The sequence below is a fragment of the Ostrea edulis genome, chromosome 7 (assembly GCF_947568905.1).
Source record: "Ostrea edulis chromosome 7, xbOstEdul1.1, whole genome shotgun sequence".
Lineage (NCBI taxonomy): Eukaryota > Metazoa > Mollusca > Bivalvia > Ostreida > Ostreidae > Ostrea > Ostrea edulis.
In genome coordinates this window covers 40,741,392-40,756,357 of record NC_079170.1, presented here as the reverse complement: position 1 = coordinate 40,756,357, position 14,966 = coordinate 40,741,392, and the positions used below count along the sequence as shown (strand labels likewise).

Here is a 14,966-nt window from a genome sequence, read left to right as displayed (position 1 = left end):
ATAATCACCAGAGTTTAAATTCAAATGTTCAATATGTGTATACAATACATGTGGAGTTTCTACTTTGTGTATGCTATAGCCGAGATGGAGTCACCGTGTGATCATAGATGAGTATAAATATGTTTGTTTTGTCTAGAGCACAGCATCACCTATAATGTCCCGATACCATGACACAGGAGACTGGAATATATGTTCAATGTTATAGTGGATATATCAGTTATTAAGGTAAATCAAATTCTTAAATATTTCATTACTTATCAATACATCGGAAGATTATCATTCAAATGTTGACTCTCTTTTACCTAGAATTACCGTCTTGATACACTGTACCCCCTTACGATGTATACTGATTTTCATATTCTATATTCACAGAGACAGACAAGGTCATCAGTGCTGCCCTGGATCATTATTTAACCAGACTGTACAGGAGTGTCAAAGCAAGAGAGATAGTCTTACGACATTAATTGAACTAATATTTGATATCCGGGAAACTAAATTCAATTTCCATCAATGTTATTACCTTTATTATCGTTACTAAAAAGTATATCCTTCTTATTCACACAGTATGTCCAGCAGGGTACATCGGCCTAAACTGTAGTGACATCTGTCTACCTGGGCTGTATGGAGTGGAATGTCAAACAAAATGTCCATTAAAGTGTAGCATAACATGTGACCATACGACGGGGAAATGTTCCGACCAAACAGGTAGGAATTATTTTTTTTTTACGTTTTTAAATTGTTTGAAATAAACCTATTAGTTTCGTAAAGGTATCATATAGTTAAAATGTTAGAAAATTAGAATTCTGAACTTTCTATGAATTATAACCAAAATATCACTTATCTTCCTTTTTCCTTTGTTTATTTTATTTCTCTTCCATACGAATTCATATTCACACATACGACGTTGTGGGTGAAGTAACATATTTAGATTAATATTTGGCGTTCAGCACCGTATCAGCAAGAGTTATGTAACGTTCCATATCCATTTCATGTGTTGTACGTTTCTCAAAAAGTGTGCTACAGATGTCGGAACTGTTAGATAGCTGTTCATGGGATAAAAACCTGGGAATATCAAGTTAAATTCCTCTGAATTATATCATTAGTATTATTTTAAAGCGTCTTATGGTAATTTGTTTTATATAAGACACTTTATAAAATTTATTATCATAATTCTAAGTCTATATCGTATGAGGTATTTCTTTAAACTTTAAAGACTGTGTACAGTATCTGAACTTTATTGGTAGATATATTGTGTATAGGTTACGAAGATTGCCATAGTGGACTAAATTTCATGAAAAATAAGTATTGCTATACCTTAATATGTGAAGCTTAATATCAAAGCACAACGGAAATATTATCTAATCTGATTATCTTCAAGCGGCTGAGAGAAAGGACATATCTACAATCAACGTCATACCACACTTTATCTTTTCTAAATATGGATGTTTAATAGAATTTGGTATATGATTAAAATATGCATATTTTTTCTAACATTGCGAATTCAACTATTAAAATGCACTTGTATTATATTTATATCTATTTCAGAAAACCCTTTAACATCGATGTTAACAAATGAAAACACTTCTATTAATAGCAATGCAAACAGTACTTCATTTGGATCATTGTTGAAAGACACAGCAAATAGGAAGAACAACATCTTTGACTTAATAACTGACAATTCTCTTGTTAGAGAAAACAACGCATGTCCACCCGGAACGTATGGATTCGATTGTCACTCATAATGTCCAATGGAGTGTAGCAGTGTTTGTGACCACACGACTGGAAAGGTTTTCATCCATAAAGGTATCAAATAACTGCAGTGTTTTACAAAATTGCAATCATAAAAACAATTGCATATTTGCAAGAAATATTCTATATAGGACACGTACGAGTAACTAAATAACGTGATATAATAATGATTCCACAACTTTAATTACTCTTTGAATATTTTTTGCCAACTTAGCTGGTGCATCAATCGAATTTGAGTGATGAAACTGCGTATTAGAAAATCATTGAGAACATTCATTACTACGGTTATGGAGATTGTTCATACTCCCGCACGTAAACGATTTTTTTTCTCACCTTGCTGGGTATTAGAGTTCTCTAAACGGAAATAACATCTTAAAACTTGTGTAGTAAAGATAACAATCACTTATCAATGCTGTACATACCTGAAACAAAACAAAATCAAAATAAGGCCAAACATAGACCTACATAAATCAAGACAAATAAATATGTTGTTGCAAATTAATCGAATACTTTCAAGAAAAAAACCCGCACAAACATTCTCAAAGCAAAAGGTGTTTTTTTAACTTAAATTGTTTAAAGAAATTTAAACACTAAAGCCACATTGCAAATTTAATAGAAATTAAGTAATTTGGGAAGTCACTCGTCTCCCAATAACAATATATGTTAAACTTATGATATGATAGGCTATGATATACGTCTTCTTTATTTCACAATTATTTTTTATACAGCTGGCTGGTTTTAATATTATAGATCGGTCAAAATTTATTAGCACTTTTACAATCATTCCCTAGACTTATCGTAAATCTAAACCAATAGAGCAAATCTTACAAGCTTATTGATCAACATATTGGTATCCCCTTCCACTTGATATGTAAAAATATGATTATTAAATTCAAGGACTTCACAGGAAGTAATTTCAATGTATTTAATAATAATCACCCGAGTTTAAATTCAAACGTTGAATATATGTATACAGTACATGTGGAGTTTGTACTTTGTGTATGCTATAGCCGATATGGAGACACCTTGTGATCATAGGTGAGTATAAATATGTATGTTTTGTCTATAGCTCAGCATCACCAATAATGTCCCGATACCATGACACAGGATACAGTATATATGTTCAATGTTATAGTGAATATATCAGTTGTTAAAGTAAATGAAAGGCTGACATATGTCATTACTTATCTATACATCGAAAGGTTATCATTCAAACGCTGTCTCTCTTGTAACCATAGTTACCATTTTGATACACTGTACCCCCTTACGATATATACTGATTTTCATACTTGATATTCACAGAGAGAGAAGGTCATTAGTGCTGCCCTGGATCAATTTTTAACCAAACTGAGCAGGAGTGTCAAAGCAAGAGATATAGTCTTATGACACTTATTTTGATAAACGTTTGATATCTGGGGAAACTGAATTCGATTTCGATGAATGTCATTACATCCTGTGTCGTTATTATCAATTGTATACTTCTTATTCACACAGTATGTCCAGCAGGGTACACTGGCCTAAACTGCAGTGACAGCTGTCTACCTGGCTGTATGGGGTGGAATGCCAAACAAAATGCCCATTAGAGTGTAGCGTAAACTGTGACCATACGACTGGAAAATGTTCTGACCAAACAGGTGGGAATAATTTTTACAGTTCGTGTAAGCTAACCAGCAATAGAGAGGTGAAGATAACGAACAGTGATCAATCCCATAACTCCTAAAAGGAATACAAAATAAAGAGATAGGTAAACGCATGCCTCCTTGACATACTTTATGAAAATAAGTTGCAAATCATTATTATGCGAGTTTCGCAATCAATATAAAAATGTTCCCGCGATCAAACATTCTTTTCTTTTTGTATATTTCAATTAGAAAAACTGAAATGGTCAAGCACATCATTATCTTCACCTTGCATATGCTATATGCTATAAAATACATACAGTACAAACAATTAAAAACATATTACAGAGGATTCTTTGGTTCCGTTGCTTGTAAGCTTTTAACCCATCGTTTGGTTATGTTTGATGTGTACTCAGTTCGACTGCTCTGATTTCATTATTTACAACTTTTTCAGAACATGTGTTGGTTTGGGAAAACAAACAGTGAGATAATTATCCAAAATATGATAAGCCGGGACATATAATGGCGAATATCTGCAAAATATATGTACTTGCAAGGCTATATTGTGTCTGATTCTTTATTGAACCTTGACTTGGACATGTCCAAAGAAATGATTGTAAAATATCAACTCCAAAAGAACATATATCTAAACATACCACAGCTACGGATTACTTCATTTACCTAATCAAGACATAGGGTTGGCGGCAGGTGTGACCGGTCGAATGGTGGTGCTTATTCCTCCTAGACACCTGATCCCACCTCTGCTATATCCAGTGGTTTATGTTTCCGCATATCGTTATTTTGTATACCTCATAGGAGTTCTTAGATTGATAAATGTTCGTTACCTTCATATTTCACGTCTGAAATCATAATTAGCTAATCTTTAAAATGTAAGGGAAAAATATTCCGAGATTATTGTCTACAAGCGGTCAGACAGATATAAAACAGGGTAATGCCACTATATGTCCTATTTTAATGGGCGTATTTGATAGTATGCAGTTATTGACTAGGTTCGAAGACAACAGTCGTTTTTACCCAAAAAAGGACTTTGTGGTTAAAGCCGTAGACTGAGGGCAACATATCTGTTCGAGGGTGAAACAAAACAGATGTTGTCTGAGGAACCAGTCAATATTGTCTTGTTATACGCCTTCATTTTTAGGCTGTTTTAGTAGATGCACATGGTTTGTTGACTTTGAAATTGACAGTGTGATTGCGTACATTTTGCATCGTATCTACTAGTTTAAAAGAAAACATAACCAGTCTCGCAATTGATAATTATATTTTTCGTGTTTCTGCTCTACTTTTCATCTAACGGATTCTGTATTTCACCATCAGTAAACTTCGCCACCACGTAAATAAATCAGCAGACCAAGAATCATGTGACTTGCATATAACAGCTTTACCAAGAGGAAAAGAAAAAAAAATGAACCTTAATGTTATACTTTTTATGTTCTTATCTCTACTTTGAAACATTAATTGAATTTCGTCCCCAGTTGCTTCCGCAAAATGTGCATCCGCCATTTCTATTTTACCAACCAACGGGAAAGGAACACTCGAGCTAGTGCCATTTGACGTCATCGATCAACAGTCGTTTTTAACAGTCGAATTTAAGAGTCCCTGGTCCAACAGTCGCCAAAACAGTTGAAATGTTGAATATATTTTCGTAAGGAATTATATAGGAACTGTTTTATAGGGGTATATGAATATCAGATGTGTGAATGACAATTGAAATAGTATAGAGAAACCTTTCAAACACTATGTATTAAACGCTAAGTGTATTGGTGTATGGAGACGTCAGTTGTTTTAAGTGTATATCTATTTCAGGAAATCCTTTGACATCGATGCTAGGAGAGGAATATGTTTCTTATAATACCAAAACTACCACTGATTTGTTTGAATCGTTGTCGAAAGGTAATGAGAATGATGCACATTACTACAGGAACACTTCTACCGAAACTTCACCAACTACGAGTCATGATGTGAAGAAAACCAACAATATATATTTAACAATTATTATTGTCATTGTTTGTTTAGGATCTGTGTCTGTGATTTTGTTATTGATCCTTTTGATCTTTCATCTAATACGCGCCTTACGGAAAGAAGAAACGCCACATGTACCTGACGAAAACCCACCTTCACCGGCGCATCCATTGTATGAATCCATCAATGAAGATTTCGTCGTACCTTCCATCCCAGTGCGATCAGTTGAATCAGATCAATGCTGACTGACTAATTGGTGGAATATAATGATATTATGCAAAAATCGTTAGATTTCCTACTCCTTTTCAACTGTCAAAGATAGATACACACTCGCTTTCTATCAGAACGTTATGCAAAAGAGTTATTTAACATGCATCTTAAATGTACAAATGCAAGAACATTTAATTATATTTTGTTCCTGACATTTTATGATTATTACTTTCTGATGACTAAATGTAGATATCTATGAATAACGTGACATTGATATCTTGAAGGTTAGTTTTCAATTTACCTATGTTATTTTTTTTCGATGAAATATTTTCTTACGAAATGATCTTATTCACCTGTCAGATGAATATCTTTGATACGAAATGGTTCTAGAGTCTGTAGAGTATGGGTATTAATCGATCTGCCCGTGTAAAGAACACAGTCCACTGACAAATTAAAATATCTCTGTGGTGCAGTAAGCTCAATACGGACTGTAAAACTGATCCACGTCAGACACCAATAAACCGGTGACAGGTTGTATTGATAAACCACATCGTTATAACGACCATAGAATTAGTGAATTTCTTACATTCATCAAGACTGTTGAAATTCCTGTAATATCAACATGTTGGGCAGTAGCTAGCCTCAACTTAAAAGCTTATAATACCCAGACAGACCTCTTGCATATTGAATTAGTGGAGAGATATGAAAACTCTATACAGGTGATGACGGAATATTGCTACATAAATATGGGATGTTGATGATGGAGAAGGTGAAATAATCCCGTTTTTATAAAGTTGAGATGTTAGTTTGCCGTTAACATCCATGTTTAATAAAATATCCAATTGCAAAGCAAATTTGGAAGACTATGCTGCATGTTTTATTTCTAGTTCACTGGGATATATCGAATCGACATATTATATAAAATGATTACTTTTAATAGATAAAACGTCTTCGATATATATAAATGTTAAGATGGAGACCACATCAAGACACTTTATATATTCAACCACACATCAAAATATTGTATCTGCTTTGTATATTAATACAAATCAAACCAAATACACGTGGTATATACCACACTATTTAGTATCAGCAAATGAGGACAGAATAACATCGATTAACTTTACAGGAAAGATAAAGCTATACGGAAATAATGATTTCCCGGATAAAGATCATTCCAATTCATTCGTGAACATCCATAATAGATATTGACAATGGCAATTGTTTTAAAGTGGCCAGTTCAGGACATATTGAGAACGATTTTGAAGCATATCAAAAGTAGAACACTTGCAAGTCAATTCATTATCAGACTATTAGTCTATCATATGACATCTGATTTCCACTGACAATAAATGGATGGAAGGACGGAATTCATCAATTCTGCGTGAGAAGAAAAAATCTCTCTTCAATTCGACTTTTAGATATATTGATGACGTTTTGTCTATTAACAATGATAGCTTTCATTCATATGTCGATTTGATATATCCCTGTGAGCTCGAAATAAAGGACACCACAGAGTCGTCCACTTCTGCTTCATACTTAGATATTTTATTGAAACTAGACATTAACGGCAAACTGACAACTCAACTGTATGACAAACGGGATGATTTCAGCTTCTTCATCGTCAACTTCCCACATTTATGTAACAATATTCCATTATCACCTGCATATGGTGTTTATATATCTCAACTGATTCGATATGCAAGAGCTTGTTCTGGGTATAGTCAGTTTTTAAATCGAGGTAAGCTACTGACAAACAAGTTGATGGTACAGGGATTTCAACAGTCTCGATTGAAGTCAGCATTTCGCAAATCCTATGGTCGTTATAACGATCTAGTTCGTCAATACAACCTCGCATTGGGTCAAATGCTGTCTGACGTGTTTCATACCGATTGTTAAGCCGTTCTTGGCACACTGATTTGAATGTGGATAACTCCGTTTACCTGATCAGGATATGGGGCTCACGGCGGGTGTGACCGGTCAACAGGGAATGCTTACTCCTCCTAGGCACCTGATCCCACCTCTGGTGTGTCCAGGGTCCGTGTTTGCCCAACTATCTATTTTGTATTGCTTGTAGGAGTTATGAAATTGATCACTGTTCGTTATCTTCACCTTGCATGTATTAATCTGAAAATACCACATCCACTGACACTTTAACCAACATCACCCGATCAAAGAATATCATTTTATATTATAAATAAATCTGTAGAAGGCCGATTTCGAGATACGTCCGAGTTGTTTCCCTTTGGAGAATTTTCGTACACAGTAAGGTGTAAAAGAAGTTGTTTGCATACTGGAGTGTGACAAATAGTCATCACTGCATAACTGAATATACTCAGTAAGTTTCACCTACGCTGTTTCACCACCTGAATTTAACTGATACGCAAACTAAGGAAGTGATAAGTATGCAGGGAGTAATTAGATACATGGAATTCTTTATATATCGCATCATATCACGTCATTTCGTTGATCGTAGGTATCGTATCCAGGATGTTCCTTACAAATATGACATTGTTTTTATGTTTCAGCTTTAATAAAACATTTCTTTCGACAGTATTTTGCATTTCCTACATTTATATACCAAAAACAAAGCTGTTTCAAAACATATCATCGTCTTGCACACTGACTGTAGTGTCACTCTATCCCACTAAGGCTTTCAAAGTTCCACTAAATGTACTTCCTACACATAATAGCTCTTATATCGAAATTGGCGTATCAGAAAAGCACTGAAGTAGTGATATAATAGTTTTGTTTTAAGATTGCATTGAGCTTAACTTAACGTTTAATTCATTTTGAATATAATCCGAGATCCGTTGATACTCTCCATATTGAAAAACCTTTTGATTTATGGAAAGAACCAGTACCACAAAGAACTAAAATTTATGCTTTCGACAAAATAAATGATACTTTCACAGTTGATGCTCTAGGAGTTATAGGTTATAAAACAATTTATTTTATAACTATATCTTTTCTAGTTTTCGTTATACTGTCGATTAACTTTGTATTGTTTTTCAACCAAAAACCTATATAACATCATGATGTTGACGTTATGAGAATCACAGTGTAATGCACAAAAAATGGACGCATAGGTTAATATATTTTTAGGGGCTTATTCTGGTTGTAAATCACAACTGTTAAAATGCTAGGAACTTTTGTATATTTTTTTATCACGATGTTTGAATTTGTGATACATTGCCCCACTACATAAAACTTTACATTTTCCCCGCTATATTGGACATAATTGAAAAAAATCGTGATCAAAAATTAAAATTCCATTCAGTGAAAGGACCACAGTAAATGTTGTTGTTTTACCGTCTATCTCAAAGACGAGTTTATATTTTCAAGTTGCATATATCTATTCGTATTAATTTCCATTAAAATTGATATTAATTGACGATAAAAAGAGAAACAACTGTATATGTTTGGTTAAACTTGAGTAATTATAGTAACTAATTAGAAAATGTTTTTTTTAAACATCCGCCTCCTAAACTATTTTTTGTAAAATAAAACACGGTGGACCTTTAAAATTGTCGGCACCTCTGAAGTCTTAATTTCTGAGCGAGGTAGACTTTTAAGTTCACGGAGGACTTGCGTGGATATCTGACATCTGTGCCTCCTAATATAGCATTCAATCCGTCTCATAATTCATAATTTAATTTTATTTGTAACACGCAATTTGATTTGTTGAGCAGGCTGAAAAAATATTTGTTGATATTGTATAAATGTAACTTGGTATGGATACACACCTCCTTGACAACCGAGACGACACTATTTTTCCTTTTCTAATTTTATACTGGACAACGGAACACTGATACGTTGATGGACCTTCGAACTAGGCCTATGAAATAGAAAATCAACGGAATTAAACATGCACAATAAATACTGTATTGTCTTAACCTCTCCCCCCTCTAAAACAAAAAAAACAATAGCATTTTACCCAATAATAGGTTGTATTGGCAAACTAGATCGTTATGAAAACCGTAGAAGTTGCAAAATGTTGACTTTAAACGATATTGTTGGAACCCTTGCAGGTAGTTTCGTGTACAGTTTTCGTATCAGTTTCGTTTACACCCTATTTTTGCCAAAAATAGTGGATATAGATGATTAAATCTTCGACAAGACGTTCAATTTCAGCTATATCATATGATTTTCTTTTTCGAATTTACATGTATATCTGTCTAAATTTCCATGCTGTATTTTTGTGTGTCTAGAAAATGCCTGATACTTGACGTAAGCCATAGTCAACTGTTTTTTAATATTGCTATTCAGACATATATAGCAATTTTTGTAACATGTTATACATGGCTGGAAGCGTGATTTAAGGTAACTCCACTCTCATGTGACTTTTAAATATCATTGGTTGAAAATGGAAGAACTATTAATTCTCAATTCATACAGTTTGGCTTGCTCATTAACTAAAGAGAATATGTATGTTGCTATCTTTTTTACACCGTCAGACATATCAAAACAGAAGTATAGGTCAACATCGGAAAATCACAGAGTTTTCTAAAACAGAATAATGAAAGTTGATAAACACTTATCAAATTTTTAATGTCAACAGTTTGTAAAAAAAGCCTGCTAATATAGGGCGAAAATTAAACTCTACCTATGGAACTTGACAATTTTGGTCCCAATGGTGTCGATTCGAATACTAGCGAGTGGACATGTATTTCTCCATTTTGAATTTCGTGTACCCAAGTTAAGGTCGTTCTGAGATGTTACATTGAATCTGTAAAAGCATTTAAATCTTCTTTTTTTAAATCATATAATCACTCCTCGATTTAAAACGCGATTGTACAATGCAATGCCTCCCTATGTTGGTGTATTTGCTATACACCGACGCTGAATATGAGTCACAATGCACTGTTCACATCAGTTGCAAACGTTTCCCGCGTTCAATTAATAGGCGGATCAAAATTGTCTAAAGTTAGAATATTTTGATTGAGCTATGTCCTCTCACATTAGGTGCTAATTTTTGGAGATATATTTGCCCTGTTATGGATCTATATACTAATGCCAATATTTTTTGATTCGCCCTCAAACACGATCACGCCGTAAGACATATTATATAACTATGTATACATTAATTGCTGATGTTAGGGAACACTTTGTATAACATACATACAGCAAAGGGAATACGAGCATAACAGGTTTTTTACAACATATTTTTATCATAAATAATTGATTAAGTATGAAAAATATAAACCTTTTTCACTATCAAAATTTAGCAAAAATTTTACTTTATCCAGTGAATGATATTACATATGTATTCTGAAAGATATATTTCTATCATGCGCAAAACGCAAAGTTTGATTTCATAAAGATCTTTGCAAACATTTCTGGCATTTGTTTCAACAGTCTTGATTGAAGTCAGCATTTCACAAATTGTATGGTCGTTATAATGATCTAGGTCGTCATTACAACCAATCAATGGACCAAATGTCGTCTGCCGTGTTTCATATAGAGTGTTAGTCCGTTCTTTGAACACTGATTTTGATTACGAATAACCCCTTTTACCTGATCAGGATATAGCGCTCACGGCGGGTGTTACCGGTCGACAGGGGATGCTTACTCTTCCTAGGCACCTGATCCCACCTCTGGTGTGTCCAGGGGTCCGTGTTTGCCTAACTATCTATTTTGTATTGCTTATAGGAGTTATGAGATTGATCATTGTTCGTTATTTTTGCCTTTCATCTGAATGATGTCAAAAAGTCTAGTCTTCAATTTATCATAGAGAATGATTTTGTAAAGTTTTAACAAGCCGCATGTTTAATTAAGTTTAATTAAGTGGTGCATTTTACAAAAGAACTTTCGTCTTACGACCAACATTACATATTGGAATACTCCAGCTTATTATAAGATAATGCACTCCAATGTAAAATAGTGAAGAAATAATGTTGAAAGTTAGGTTTCAGAAACATTTAAATTTCTTCATTCAAACTAATAACTGATTCCGTGGGGATCCGTGTTTGAATATGTCCTCAGCACCCCCTTGCTTGTCGTACGAGGCGATTAAATGGGGTGGTCCTTCTGATGAGATTGCAACAACAGAGGTCCCGTGTAGGAACAGGTGCGCCAGGATAAAGATCCCTCCCTGCTCAATGGCCATAAGCGCCGAGCATAGGCCGAAATTTTGCAGCCCTTCACCGGCAGTGGTGACGTCTCCATATGAGTGAAATATTCTCAAGAGGGACGTAAAACAATATTCAATCAATTAATTAATCAATCAAACTAATAATTATGTAATACAATTTAAGACTTGCGACTTTGCGTTAGTTCTTCTGTAAAATGGGCCCCCAGGACTGTAGCAACAAGAGGTCTATAACGGTCACAATTTATTTAATGCGTTGTACATTTCTTAAAAAGTGTGCTGCAGAAATATAAAAATTAAGGAAGCTGTTCATAAGACAATACCCTGGGAATATGAAGTTGAATTTTGTTGAATTACATTATTAGCATATTGTAAAGCGCCTTAGAGTAATTTGTTTATATAAGACACTTTATAAATTTGATTTTCATCATTTAAAGCCTATATGGTAGCAGTTAATTATTTAAACTTTAAAGACTGTGAAAAATGTCTGAACTGAATGAGTAGATAGCTCGACAAAAGGTTGTCAATCTTGTCTGATAATAGCAATGCAAACTTCACTTCATTTAGATCAAAAGACAAAGCAAGTGGTGAGAAAAATATCCTTGATTCATCAACTGGTAATCCTCTTTTAAGAGAAAACGACGTATGCCCACCTGGGATGTATGGACTAGATTGTCAAACACAATGTCCAATGGATAGTAGCCGTGATTGTGACCACACGACTGGAAAGGGTTTCTTCCACACAGGTATCAAATAACTGCAATATGTTACGAAAGGGAAATCATAACAACAATGTCATATTTGCAAGAACTATTCTATATAGGATAAGTACGAGCAAAGACATAACATGATATAAGAATAATTTCACAACTTTAACTACTCTTTGAATATTTTCTGCCGAATTAGTTGGTGCATCACTCGAATTCGGGTGATAAAACTGCTCATGAGAAACTCATTAAGCACATTCATCAATGAGGTTCTCGATATTGGTCATACGCTCGCATGTAAACGATTTTTTTTCTGTCGTTTTGCTGTGTACTAGATTTCTCTAAAGGGAAATAGCATCTCAAAACTTGCGTATTAAAGATAGCAAACACTTATCAATGTCGTAGATCCCACAACCAAAATAAAAGGAAAATAGGGGCAACCACATACCTACATAAATCATGGCAAATAAATATGTTGTTGCATGTTATAGGTATACTTCCGAGAAAAAACGCACAATCACTATCAAATCGAAAGTTTTTTCAACTTCAAATGTTTTAAGAATTTTAAAAACTAACGCCACATTGCAAATTTAACAGAAATTGAGTATTTTGGGAAACGTTCGTCTCACAATAAATATATATGTTAGACGTATGGTATGATAAGCTATGATATATGTCTTCTTTATTTACACAAATTTCTTTGATACAGCCGACTGCTTTTAATAATATAGAAAGGTCAAAAATTAATAGCACTTTTACAATTATTCCCAACAGGTTTATCGTTACATTTAAACCAATAAATCAAATCATACAAAGTTGTTAATTAACATAATGGTATCCTCTTCCACTTGAAATGTAAAATATGATTATTAAATTCAAGGACTTTACAGGAAGTAATTTCAATGTATTTAATAAGTATCATCCAAATCTAAATTCAAACGTTGAATATGTGTATACAATACAGTGGAGTTTCTACTTTGTGTATGCTATAGCCGAGATGGAGACACCTTGTGATCATAGGTGAGTATAAATATGTATGTTTTGTCTATAGCTCAGCACCACCAATAATACCCCGATACCATGACACAGGATACAGTATATATGTTCAATGTTATAGTGGATATAACAGTTGTTAAGGTAGATCAAATTCTCACATATTTCATAATCAACAATACATCGACAGGTTATCATTCAAACGTTGACTCTCTTTGACCTAGAGTTACTGTCTTGATACACTGTACACCTATACGATATATACTGATTTTCATACTCTATATTCACAGAGAGAGACAAGGTCATCAGTGCTGCCCTGGATCATTCTTTAACCTGACTGTGCAGGAGTATCAAGGCAAGAGAGATAGTCTCATGACATTAATTTAACTAACGTTTAATATCTGGGAAACTAAATTCGATTTTCATAAATACCATTACCTTTATTGTCGTTAATAAAATTTGCATTCATTTTATTCACACAGTATGTCCAGCAGGATACACTGGCTTAAACTGCAGTGACACCTGTCTACCTGGGCTGTATGGAGTGGAATGCCAAACATTTTGTCCATTAGAGTGTAGCGTAACATGTGACCATATGACTGGGAAATGTTCTAACCAAACAGGTAGGGATTATTTTTTACACTTTGTGTAAGATAACCAGCAATATGAAAGTTGCATACAACGAATAGTGATTAATCTCATCACTCCTAAAAGGAATACAAAATAAAGAGCTTGGCAAACGTATGCCTCTTTGACATATTTTATGACCTTAAGTTGCAAATCACGAGCTATTCTGCTTTTGCAATCAATGCTAAATGCGTTCGCTTTAAAGGGTATTTTCTTTGGGTATATTAAATTAGAAACGAATTAATGGTAAAGCACATGACATATGATATGTGCTATGAAATACCTACAGTACAAACAATTGAAAAAAATATCATCAGAATATTGTTTGGTTCCACTGGTTGTAAACTTCTTACGCATAGTTTGGTTATGTTTGATATATATTCAGTTGGACTGCTCTTATTTCATGATTTACATCTTTCTGAAAACATGTGTTGGTGTGAGAAAAGAAACGGTAAGATAATTATCCAAAATATGATAGACCAGGGAATATAATGACGAATTCCTGCAAAATGCATGCACTTGCAATGATATGCTGTGTCTGATCGTTAATTAAACCATGGCATGAACATGTCCAAAGAAATGATTGTAAAATATCAAATTCCAAAAGAACATATATCTAAACATGCAGCCACTACGGATTACTTCATTACATAATCAAGACATAGGGTTCGCGACAGGTGTGGCCGGTCGACAGGTGGTGCTTATTCCTCTTAGGCACCTGATCCCATCTCTGATATACCCAGGGTCCCATGTTTGCTCAGATCGTTATTTTGTATACCTCATAGGAGTTCTGAAATTGATAACTGTGCATTATCGTCCCCTTTCACGTCTGAAATATATCTCATCATAATCAGCTAAACTTCAAAATGTAAGGACAAAATATTCCGAGATTATTGTCTACATGGGATCAGACGAATGTACAAACAAAACAGCGTCATGTCACTGTATGCCCTATCTTAATTCGCGTGTTTGATAGTATACAGTTATTGA

At 34.0% G+C, this 14,966-nt stretch overlaps 1 protein-coding gene and 1 long non-coding RNA gene across 3 annotated transcripts in view; both read left to right on the top strand.

Annotated features, from left to right (window-relative positions):
- The window catches only part of LOC125654515 (multiple epidermal growth factor-like domains protein 11), a 139,025-nt gene that overhangs the window by 38,572 nt on the left and 85,487 nt on the right, over positions 1–14,966 (top strand). The gene's annotated exons all lie outside the window — the stretch shown is intronic.
- On the top strand, positions 377–13,680 carry LOC130048138 (uncharacterized). Its single transcript, XR_008796988.1, has 3 exons — positions 377–705; positions 1,546–1,803; positions 13,640–13,680. It is a non-coding gene; the product is annotated as an uncharacterized LOC130048138 (long non-coding RNA).